The following is a 12,603-nucleotide window of genomic DNA, read 5'->3' on the forward strand; positions in this document are numbered from 1 at the left end:
AAGGCAACACAAATGCAGATTCTTATTTCTTTCTAGCTAAACCCTAAAAACCCACCGACTCCAGCCCTGGCCTGTGTGGCTTGGTTGGTTGGGTGTCATCCTATGCACTGAAAGGTTGCTGGTTTGATTCCTGGTCAGGGCACAAGCCCAGGTTGTAGGCTTCGATCCCTGGTGTGGGGTATGCAGGAGGCAGCCAGTCCATGTTTCTCTCTCCCTCTCCCTTCCTCTCTCTCTAAAAATCAATCAAAAATTCTTAAAATAAATAAATAAAAACCCACTGACTCCAAAGGTGGCATATTATTATACCTATTGTTTTGCAAATTGGTCTTCCCACCCTCTCCTTTGCACATTGTGTTTCTTACTTAACAATGGAGATCTTCATAGAAGATCTTTTCATAAAGTACAGTTTTGTTTTGTTTTTTTAACTTGTATGATTTCCCTTTGGATAATTTATTTAACCTGTTCTCAATTGGTAGACATTTGGGTTGTTTCCAGTTTTTTATTATAGTAAGTGTTGCAGTGAATTACCTGATACATATGTCATTTTGCCCATATGTAATTATATAATTATGGAATAAATTCAGCTGTGATATTGCTAATCAAAGGCTATATGGCTTTGTCATTTTGAGATATTGCCAAATTGCCCTTACGTTTAGACCCAGGCTCTCCCACTAATAATAAGGGATGATGTATATTTCTCCCCTTACCCCCTAGCTTTATTGAGATTCAACTGACATATAACATTGTATATGTTTTGAAAGGTTAAGGTTGGTGGTGTGTGGACAGGCTAAATAGCTATCTCAGATGGTGGATAAAGAAAAATTGAATTTATTTAAGGAAAAGGGGGTGAGGGATAGGGATACCCAAAGGGAAGGGCTATACAGCACTGAGTCAAAGGGTATTGGGTCCATGATGGCAGCAAAAATATACCTGGAATATACCTTGGACAGTGAAACAAGGAAGAGCATAGAAGCAGCAACAGGAGAACCTAATGGGCTGCTTTGGCTAACTGAGAAGTCAGAGAGAGAAGGGGGCCTGGAGACAGGTTCAGAGGGTAAGTCCAGGGCGTGCTGCAGCTGCCCATCGCTCCCCTGGTTGCAAGTCTCCTGGGGTCCCCTCGGAGGGAAAAAGGGGGAATGATATGGTGCCAGCATGCTCCCCTGATGGGGCGCGCGCACTGGATCCTCTGTCCTGAGTGTATTTATCTCTTTTTTGCAGGTGGAAATCTTAGGGGAGTTCTCAGGGGAGAGTCTCAATAGAATATTCATCAGCTTTCCAGGTGTGCTTGTTCAGAGTCGTGGTCTCCACTGATTGATCGGTGCCAGCGCAGGGGGTCATAAGTCAATGTAGCTGGTCCTGTCTGGTTTTGCCACTTTTCTGGGCCTGGAGCTGAAGTACAGCAGAGGCCTAGATGTTATCTTTAGGGAGAAAATGCTCAGGAGGTCTAAATTGCATTTTAGTATTTTGATGGGGGAGGATAGGTTACCCTGGGACAAGGTTCTTGTTTTCCCAGTTTTGCCCTTGCTAGGCATTTGGGATTTCCTGCCCTGGTGAGTTTCTGTACCCTAGTTTCTGTACCTGGCCCATCAAGTTTAAAGTGTACAATGTGATGATTTGATACATGTATATATTGCAAAATATTTACTACAATAAGGTCATCACATCCTTCACATAAGTCACATAATTACCATTTTGTTGTTGTTGTTATAGTGGATAGATAATATGTATTTCTTCACAGCCTGGCCAACAAAGTAACTTGGCAAATAGGGATTTTTGCCAAATGGATTATGTTGAAGTGGTGTCTCCCTGTAGTTTTGCATTTTTCTAAGGAGTGAGGTTAAGAGTCTTCATATTTTAAAGCCTTTCTTTTCTATGAACTTTCATAAGGTTTTCAAGCAGAAATGATATTATCTTTATTTATATATATATATTCTTCTAATTAACATGTACAGCAGAGTGCATAAATTTTAAGTAAGGTTATAGTGAGATGGATTTTCATAAACCTTGACACTGATTCTGGGGGGTTTTGGTGATTTTTACCAGAAGATGTCAACAAAGATTTCAGACCCCTGCCAGGATATTTATTCTTACCTCAAATGGTCCTTGCATGGTTTGTGTACTGAAATATTAATGAATTGTAGTTGTCTTATTAGGCCATCAGGAAAAAAAAGAATCAAGTTCACATGTGTAGTCAGTGACCTTTAGATCGTACCTGCTGCCTGATTGATAGTGACTGTAAGATGCATTTCTGTATCACAGGTGTTAAAATGTGGGAAAAACTCCAACTTAAAATAGATAATACTGGAATCTTTTCCTAAGAGGTTATAATTTATACTGTCACCAGGAAAGTAAAATATTTTGGTTGTTCACATTTCCACAAGCAGTTGATACTGAATCCTTTTGATCAATCTGGCAGAAGTGAAATATAATGTTTCACTGTGTTTTTTTTTCTCCTTTTAACTTTTTTCAATGGAGTATAACACAGTGAAAGGCAAAAAATCATCAATGTGTAACATCATGACTTACCGCAGAATAAACAAACCCATGTAACCACCACCAAAAATCAGAAACTCTCCATATATGTTAAACCCTCACTCTCAACCTCCATCACTACAGCTTACTTCTTTCCCATAGGTAATCACTGCTCTGACAGTTAACACCATAGATTAGTTTTGCCCAGTTTTTTTTCTCCCACCCCTTCCTTGCCCAGGAGAAGGAAGGTATTTGCATAGAATATGTTTCCCAGTTCAGTGGCAGGAGCCACATCATTTACTTAACTTGGTGTCCCTGTCTGATCAACTTGTCTTTGATCTCTGCCATTACTACCTCCCCAGTGTCCTGTCAGCTCCGTGAGGCAGGGTCTATGTCTTTCTTGATCACCAGGTCTCCCCAGGGCTCAGAAAGTGTATGGCACATCACAAGAAGGAGGGCATTGTTTATGCAGAAATCTGTTTCTAGAGCCCAGGCTTTCTGTTTCCTGGGCTGGTGCTGGGACCACCCTTTGGCTGGCCCCTCACATGCACCATTAGCCCCAGGGATGACCTGTCCACCTTGCCCAGACAATGAATGGAAATGCCAACAAGAAGTCAGGGTGGCAAGGGCAGAGGGTCCCACCCCATGTTATCTGAAGCTAGGGGCCCTATAAAGGCGAAAGAGAACACTCAGTGGAGGGCTGTGGATGGGGAAGAGAAGTGGGGGTGGGGGTCCCTAGGGTAGCAGCAGAGCTAGCTGGTGCCAGGTACCAATTTCTACCTGGGGTGGTCTAGCCTGAGCCTTGGGCCACCCCAGCTGTCTGCCTCTCGAACCTCTTCCATCCCCCTAGCCTCGGCTCCTGAGCTTGTTGGGAAGGTCCTTCTCTCCATCTCTTCGTGCAGAATGCTTCTGAGCTGGACTCACATACTCAGCCTCCACTTGAACCCAGCACTTCATTTCAGTTTCGCCCATTTTTTTGAACGTCATCATGGAATCGTATGTTAGGGGTGCCTTTGTTTCTGTTATCTTTTATTCAACAGTATGCTTATGAGATTTATCTGTTATGTGTAGTTGTGAGTTGCTCCTTGTAGCTTTAAGATGGACAAAGCTATATCATCCTTATGATGTGTAAGAGTGGTTCCCATTATTTGTGTGTGTTTAAGGCACACTTTTTTTGCTGTTGTTTCGAGGGATTTGGAAATTATTTTTGTTGCTGAAATTTTTTTTTTGTAATTCAGATGCTCACATCTAAACTAGACTTACTGGGGCAGTCACTTCTTAAATTATATAAATTTCTATAACCACTATGCTGTACACCTGAAACTAATGTAAAAATGTTATATGTAGGATGGAATTCCTGTGTCATAACTATGTGAATTTCCATGGCTTCACATCCTTAACAAGCCTGGGTATTGTTAGTTTCTTTAATTTTTACCTATTCTGGTAGATACACAGTGATATTATTGTGATTTTAATATTTATTTTCTGGAGTACTAATGAGATTGCCCATTTTTCCCTATGCTAATTGGCTATATTGGCCATATTTAATAAAAAAAAAAACTTTATTAAGAAAAAGCCAGAGTATATAACCTCCATTTGTTAAAAATAAAAAATAAAAATTAAAAAACCCAACTAGATAGATTTGACAAACTCATCTCATACACTATCAGTCTTAATCTGGTTCTTTTTTTTTAATTTTAATTTTTTTTGTTAATCCTCACCCAAGGATATTTTTTCCATTAATCTTTAGAGTGGAAAAGAGGGAGGAAGGGAGGGAGAAAGAGAGAGAGAGACAGACACATTGATTGGTTGCCTCCTGCACATGTCCTGACTGGGGCCAGGGATTGAATCTGCAACGCAGCTATGTGCCCCTTCACCAGAAATCGAACCCAAGACCCTTTGGTACGTGGGATGATGCTCTAACCACTGTGCCACTCAGGCGAGGGCTCTGGTTATTTCTTGGGTAATAAGTATCAAAACATACTTTTGACTGTTCTAATTGCATTTTATAAATGGTAGAGGAGAAATTACATTTTTTTTATGTTGGGCTAGGACTTTGTGGTAATATATGAGGGATACTCTGGGTTTAGTAGGAAGGAGAAGAGAGATGAGCACCTCTGCCATGAAATGATTTTGGAATTTAGATCGTTTGGCTTGCTCATTTGTAGGTGAAGGATGGGTGATTGAAATGATTGTTAACTTAAATAGATTAGTTTAGGCAGCTCTTAAATTGTAATATAAACTTCATGATTGAAGCATAGTGTTTTTTGTTTTGTTTTTGTAGAAAAGTACTTTTACTTGAGTAGAGACTAGAGATAGAATCTGTATAGGAGGTTTGGCTTGGTCAGGGGCCGTTCTCAGTGTGAGCTTTTGCAATTCTTTCCCTGCCTCCATCCCTTTAAAGTTTAATGGGTATTTATTGTTTGTTTAGAACTTTTTCCTTCTAGTAAATTCTGTTTCCTTTTTTTCCACAGTGAACTTGTGTGAGTGGATCTTCATGTGTAGGGTCATTAGTAACTTTGTTTATACTTAAAGCATTATTAGGAACTTTAAGAATAAATTCTTTTGAATTTTGTGTTGAAATCTGAGTAATTTTATTGATTATCCAAGAACACTACACAATATACTTACATTCATTATTAGCTGATACTGTGTTAAATCTCCACCCCAACCCCCTTTAAATAGACATTATTTTTTAGAGCAGTTTTAGTTTCACAGCAAAATTGAGCAGGAAATACAGAGTTCCCATAGCCTCGCCCTCTGTCAACATCCTGCACCAGCAAAGTGGTTAATTTTGAGTTTACTGATTCCCTTACTTTTGGGAAACTAATCAGTTTGATATAGTTTTGACATCATTCTAAAATTTGTTTTATAAGATTTTCTCTCTAAAAAGATTATTATTGATCTTATTTAAAAAACAAAGAAACCAAGACTAGAATTAAATTATTTGCTTCCTAGATGAATTTTCTTTTGAAGGTACAAAATGAAAAAGATTTTCAACCTTAATAGCAACAATTATGCTCTCCTTTGATTCCTACCAATTTTATGAAGCTTGAAGATTTTTTTAGCCATTTCTCTCTTCTTTTCAATGTAAACTGTTCTAACCAAATACTTGAACTTTTTATTAAAATTTCTGACTTGTAGTACTACTAACAAATGTAAATAATTCCAAACTTGGTATATAGTTTAGACTCCAACCCAATTTGAGTGAGCTTGCCCAGAAATGAATTAAATGATATTGATTAGGATGCAGCTATTATAAAGGTTATAAAGTCCAATAAAAGTTATTAGTGAAGAATTGGACATAACAGATGAGAGGAGAGGGCTGTGAACTCACTGATCCTTGGAAAACACCCATGGTTTAGAGCTCAGATTGAAAGGCAAAACCATAAAACTTTATGAAGACTATAATAAGATTTTTTTCAACAAGACAGAAGAGTCAACTAAAACAATAATGATATTTTTGATCACATTAAAATTAATGTTCATCTAAGACACCATAGATAACAATGAAAAGATAAACTACAAATTTGGAAAAAAAATAAATACTATATATAATAGAGAATTAGTGCCCTGAACAGGGCTGCTTAATAGATGTACAACCTGTGCAGTCACACTGAACCCCATGCTTATTTTAATGCTAAGCTGTCCCTCTTGAAATTCTTACTTTTTGAATAAGTGTCCCTGCTTTTTTTTTTTTTTTTTTAAATATATCTTTATTGATTTCAGAGAAAGGAAGGGAGGAGAGATAGAGAAACATCAATGATGAGAGAGTCATTGTTTGGCTGCCTCCTACATGCCCCCAATTGGGGATCGAGCCCGCATCCTGGGCATGTGCCCTGACTGGGAATCGAACCTCTATCTCCTGGATCCTAGATCAGTGCTCAACTGCTGAGCCATGCCCGGCCGGGCTGGCCCTGCTTTTTTTATTTTACATTGGGCCCTGCAAGTTATTTAGCCAGTCCTAGTCCTGAATGTGTAAAGCCTACTAATTAATAAGAAAAAGACATCTCAATAATAATGGCCAAAATCTGTGAACAGAGGAGTACAGAAAGGAACATAGATAATTAATAAACATGTGAAAAGGTCTTCAACCAAATCAAGCAAATAAAACGGAAATCATAGTGCTATACCATTTTATATGTTCTATAAGCTACCAATGAAGAAATCTAACTTTACCAAGTATTTGGAGAGGATATATTATCAATTCATATACTCCTGGTGCGTTGGTAAAATGATTCAATTGGAAGACAATTTGGCATTTTTGGTTAAGTTGGGAATTTGCATGTTTTATAACCCACCAATTTTACTTCTAGGTTTAAAGCATACCCAAAAGAAATTCTCGTTTGTATAATATCGTTGATAAAAGCAAAAAACTGTAAACCATCCAAATGTCTGTCAACAGAATGGTTAAATACATTGTGGCATATTTATATAATGAAATACTATAAAGCAATGAAAATGTAATATGAATAAAGGTTAGAAAAACACAGAGTGAAAAAAATTCAAGTCCCTGAAGACTTCATACAGCACACCAATTTATCAAGCTGAAAAAGGGAGCAGAGGACACAAACAAAATATTATTTAGGAATATATACATATGTGACAAAGTTATTTTTTTAATGTTTTCATTGATTTTAGAGAGAGAGGAAGGGAGAGGGATAGAAATATAGAAAGAAACATGGTTGAGAGAGAAACATCTATCAGCTGCTTCCTACATCCCCCCTACTGAGGACTGAATCCACAACCTGGGCATGTGCCCTGATCAGGAATCAAACCAATGACCTCTTGGTTCATGGGTGAGTGCTCAGCCACTGAGTCACACTGGACAAGAGACAGAGTTATTTTTATTTTTATTATTTTTTTAATCCTCACGCGATATTTTTTCTATTGCTTTTCAGAGAGAATGGAAGAGAGGGAGAAAGAGAGAGAGAAACATCTATGCGAGAGAGACACTTCGATTGGTTGCCTCCTGCACATGCCCTGACCAGGGTTGTGGATTGAGCCTGCAACCATGGTATGTGCCCTGCAACCTTGGTATGTGCCATCAGTCCAGGGGACGATGCTGAGCCAAACCAGCTAGGGCGACAAAGTTATTTTTAAAAATGTAATAATAACTTTAGATGGTGAACACACAATATAATATACAGATGATATATCATAGAATTGTAGACTTGAAATCTATATAATTTTATTAACCAATGTCACCCCAATAAATTCAATAAAAATAAAAGGTAATAAGTATTCAAGACAAAGGTTGGGATAAGAAGAGAACATGGGAAGATATAATGTTATTTGTGTTCTGTGCGATGGTGATTGCCAGTGCTCATTTTATGTTTGCTTACATGCATCTTTCCATACATTTTGTGCATGTAGACTATTACATTAAAGAAAAAAAGGGGAAAAATGAAATAAGCTGCTGTTGTTAGCAGCTTATAATGTAGATAGAGGAATGGATTGAAAAATAGAACACTAGCGTATTATAGAAAAAAGGTTTCAAGAAAGAGGAGGTGATCTAAATGAGAGCATTTAATTGTACAGGATGGCCACTTAATTCCCTTCCAGTTCTAACATTCTATAATTTTCATATTGTGGTTCATGTGTGTGCTATATTTCCCCCATATTTAAAAATATAGAATTATGAGCAATTAAATGTCATAAAAGTAATAGAATGTACTTTATTTTTAATTTAGCCCATTTAGGTGTTAATACCTTTTGTCCTCACCTTCTTTTTTGTAGTGTATCTTCTAATCTGATTAAGTCTTCCATGAAAACTTCACTTTTAAAAAAATAAGTAATGTCGTCTGTTTTCCTAAAAGACTGAAATGGGGGTTACCATTTTGAGGTAAGTATTCAGTTTTGTATCTTTGATTACTTACATTATTTTCCCAGAAGTTAAATATAGAAGGAAAATGTGAATAGTGGTTAGATTCTAAATCTTTTAGTTTATCTGGGGCAGGAGTCAGGAGATAAGAGGCCTTGTTTTAAGACAGTCATATGTTTAGGATTATGTTTATCTCAGAGCTTCATGAAAGAGAGAGGAGGGGCCAGTAGGGTTGAAAACTTTTTAGAGAGATTAATTAAAAACTAAAGCTTTTTTGAATTTGGCAGGTATGAGGTCATTGCTGGCTCTAGCAGGACCCATTTCAGGACATTTGTGGCTGAATATAAGCTTGCAATGGAGTAAAGAATGAGGAGGTGAGCCCTGGCCAGGTGGTTCAGTTGGTTAGAGCATCGTTCCCCTACGCCGCGGATGTGGGCTCGATCCCCAGTCAGGGCACATACAAGAATCAACCAATGAATACATAAATAAGTGGAACAATAAATCTCTCTGTCTCAGATCAATCAATAAATTTTTAAAAAAGAATGAGGAGGTGATAAAGTGAATATTTCAGCTCTTAATTAATTTATTAAACCATTATGTAGTGTGTACTTAGAATGTAGCCATCCTTTAACTAAGCACTGGAATTAAGAGTTAGTGTGACCATATATCATAGCCTGGTTTAAGGCTCTTGTAGATCAGTTAATGCCCAACTTTTTTTTCCAACTTGAAGATATAATTAACACATAACATTGTGTAATTACCCAGCTATTTTTAATGCCCTTTTTTACTCTCAAGGCTACTAGTTTGGATGATAAATAACATAGTTCACCCTAGTTATACTGTTAACAAGGATGGACATTCCCTGCCTGAGGTTATCTTGCCTTCTAGACTGAGCTTTTAGTCTCGAAGGCAAGTTAGGTGGTTAATAAATAGTTATGAAGCTAATTGGTTAATTACAGCATTAATAAGTGCTGAAGAAGTGAAATAATGACTAGTAGGAGTAATGAATAGTAGGAGTAAAAGTCAATGATGTATGAATTCATTTTGCAGGGTAGATTTCATAGGTAGATTTGGCAGGGAATATGGAAGAAAGAAGCCATATAAACGAATCCAAGATTTTGAGTTCCAGTGGTTGGACATATGATGGTACCATGAACAGAAAAGTAAGGAAACTATGAGAAAAGATTGGTATTAAAGGTCAAGAGGGTAGGACTGTAACATGATGAATTCTGTTAGACACATTTGTATTTTTGAGGTACGGGTAGAACTTTGAGAATTATTTCCTTAAATTGTGGATATATGAGACTGAAACTTAGGAAAAGATAATTTAGGGCATGAAGATGAAGAATTTGGAGTAATTCACATAGTGTTTAAGCTGTGGAAGTAGGTAACATTTCTAGTATCTTAGCAGAGAGAAAAAGGTAAAGCACTGAACTTTAGGAAGTACCTATTATAAATAAGTGACTGTTGTTCAAAAGAATCAGTAAAGGAAAAATAAGGAAAAAGGCATGAAGGAAACCAGAATCATGCAGTGTTTTTCTTTGAAGCACAATAAAGAGTTTTAAGAAGAAGCTCTTCAGAAGGATGAGTTACTATAGAAAGATTAAGAATTTTAATACCCTAGAAGGGGCCATTGAATTTAATTAAGAGGTTATTGAACTGAGAAAACATATCGAGTAGACCAGGATGAATTGTAAGAGGTTAAGTAAATGGTTTTACAAAATATACAGCAGGAAGAATAAAATAGAATGTTTTTCAAGGAGTTTGTGCAGGATGTGAGACAGTGATCATTTTGAGAAATTAGCCACATAAGCAAAGATATTTTAGCATTAGCACTTGGTATATTTTAGGTAAAAGGGAGTGATCCATTAGAGTAGTTTAAACATGTAGGGTAGCTTAAAAATTAGTGATTAATTGCCCAGAGGAGGTAAGGCATTTTGAGATCAAGGACATGGGCAAAGAGCTGAACGTTTACAAAAGAGTAGCAACCTTTCTGCTTAGAAACCAGACAAATGGAAGAGAGGGTGAATCAAGGAATTTTTAGGCAAAGAGAAAGAAAGCTAGAATTTTGTATCCTTTTTAAATAAGGTAAGGATTGAGGTTATCTTTTAGGCATATAATCAGTGGTGAGGTTGCTATCCTAGGAAAAGGTAACATTTAGAAAAAAACATTGTAATGACCAAATTACCAAATATTTATTGAACACCCATTTTGTACCAGGCACTCTTATAGACTAGATCTGTGTTCTTATGGAGCCAGTCATTGAAATGAATAAGAAAAATACCAAATTATAATGTGATCTGGAGAGTATTAAAACAGGGCAGTTGATAGAATGACTGGGTGGCTACTTCTGAGGAGGTGATATTAAGGTAAGGTGTGAAAAACAAGAATTCAGTTGAAAATCAAGCTAGTGTAAGAACCTTAAGGTAGAAATGAGCTTATGAGTTTGAGGAATGTGCTCTATAGTGTATTAGCAACATAGTGGCATGAGATGAAGTTGAAGTAGGCAGGGCCACGCCATGTTGGCCTCTATGGCCATGGTTAGGAGTTTAGATTCAAGGAAGTCTTATAGGAAGGTTTTAAACAGAAAAGTCTCATGATATAATGTTTTAAAGATTCCTCTGGCTGCTCTAGTGAAGGTGGATATAGAGGGGAAGCACGAATGTCAGTTAAGAGTCTGTTGGACCCTGGCCAGTTTGGCTCAGTGGTTAGAGTGTCGGCCCGCAGACCAAAGGGTCATGGGTTTGATACCTGGTCAAGGGCATGTACCTCAGTTGCAGGTTCCCCATCCCCTGTCGGGGCATGTGCGGGAGGCAACCAATCGATGTGTCTTTCTTAAGTCGATGCTTCTCTCTCCCCCCTTCTTCCCTCCCTTCCACTCTCTCTAGGAATCAATGAAAAAAAAAAAAAATCCTTGGGTGAGGATTTAAAAAAAAAGAGAGGCTGTTGGAATTGATCAGGCCAGAGATGATGGTGGAGAAACTTAATATAATCACTGGGATGGAATAGAAAGGATTGCTGAGCAACAGTAAAGGCTCATTTTAAGATAACCTAGCATGACATGGCAGGCAGTATGAATTTAGCTAGCATAACCTTTTAGATGGAAATAATAAATTTGATACTGGTGGTTGAAATAACTTTCTGGGATGCAGGGTTGGTAAAAGGGAATGCATAAAGGGACTGGAGGCCATGATTGATTCAGTACATATTTATTGAGCATATAGTGATATTCCAAGAACTGTGCTAGCTGCTAGGGTTACAACAATAAATAAAAACAGAGGTCCCTTTTTCTCAGGGAATTGATATTCTAATGAGGTGGAGAAGATAATAAGTAAAAATATATTGTGTTGGGTAGTGATGAGTACTATTAAGAAAAATATACTAGGGGAAGGTAGACATTGATGGGTGTGAGGTAGGCTTACTATTTTATAAGGTGTGGTTAGGGAACCCTTCTCTAATTAGATGATATTTGAACCTTTGAGCCAACAGCTCTGTATGAAGTAAGGGAGCAGGCCACGTAGATATTTGGGTTAGGGGAGGTGGGGCAGCATTTCAGGCTGAAGGAACTTAAAAACAAAGACTCTGAGGCTGGACTGTGATGAGCAGTTCTAGGAGCAGTAAGAGGGCCAATGTGGCTGGAATGGAATTAGTGAAGGAGTAGGTAGTAGAAGCTGATACTGTGAAGATAGAGGAGGCTCAAGTCAAGCTATAGGTTTTTTTCTGTGTGACGTGGGAGGAGTGAAAGGCAAGGCTATACCTGAGAAGTTTAACTTATGGCTAATGAATCGTGAGGCCAGGTGTTTGAAGTAACTGAAGGTAATGATAAAAGAAGGGGATGTACAATAAAACCAATTTTTGCAGGGAGGTAGGATAGTAGAAAAAGGTGAGTTAGGGTCATGGAGGGCTTATAGTTCCTGATGAATAAGTTTATTTGGATTTGTGTGTTTTTTAAATTGTAAAATAAGCATAACAAAACTGACCATTTTGACAATTTTAAAAAAATAATCTTTACCTGAGGATATGTTTACTGATTTTAGAGAGAGGGAGTGGGGGGAGAGAGAGAGAGAAAGAGAGAAAGAAAGGAAACATTATTCAGTTGCCTCCTGTATGCACCCCGACCAGGGACTGAACCCACAACCTTTTGGTGTATAGAATGATGCTCCAACCAACTGAGCCACTCAGCTAGGGTGACCATTTTAACAATTTTTGAGTACAATTCACTGGCATTAAATACATTCACAGTGTTGTGTAACCAGGACCACTGTCCATTTCCAGAACATTTTCATCATCCCAAACTGAAACTCTGT

General features: G+C 37.7%; 1 protein-coding gene across 3 annotated transcripts in view; it reads left to right on the forward strand.

Annotated features, from left to right (window-relative positions):
- Positions 1-12,603, forward strand: part of PIK3CB (phosphatidylinositol-4,5-bisphosphate 3-kinase catalytic subunit beta) — a 144,944-nt gene that overhangs the window by 31,278 nt on the left and 101,063 nt on the right. Inside the window, exon 2 of one of the 3 annotated variants that reach the window (XM_081160465.1) lies at positions 8,212-8,317. The exons of 1 other annotated variant lie outside the window; for it this stretch is intronic. The gene's annotated coding sequence lies outside the window, so the exon portion shown is untranslated. Of the gene's footprint in view, positions 1-8,211; positions 8,318-12,603 lie in introns of those variants that run through there. One more of the 3 variants, XM_081160467.1, reaches the window with a different exon arrangement.

The sequence above is a fragment of the Miniopterus schreibersii genome (genome assembly GCF_964146895.1).
Source record: "Miniopterus schreibersii genome assembly, chromosome: 15".
Taxonomy (NCBI): domain Eukaryota; kingdom Metazoa; phylum Chordata; class Mammalia; order Chiroptera; family Miniopteridae; genus Miniopterus; species Miniopterus schreibersii.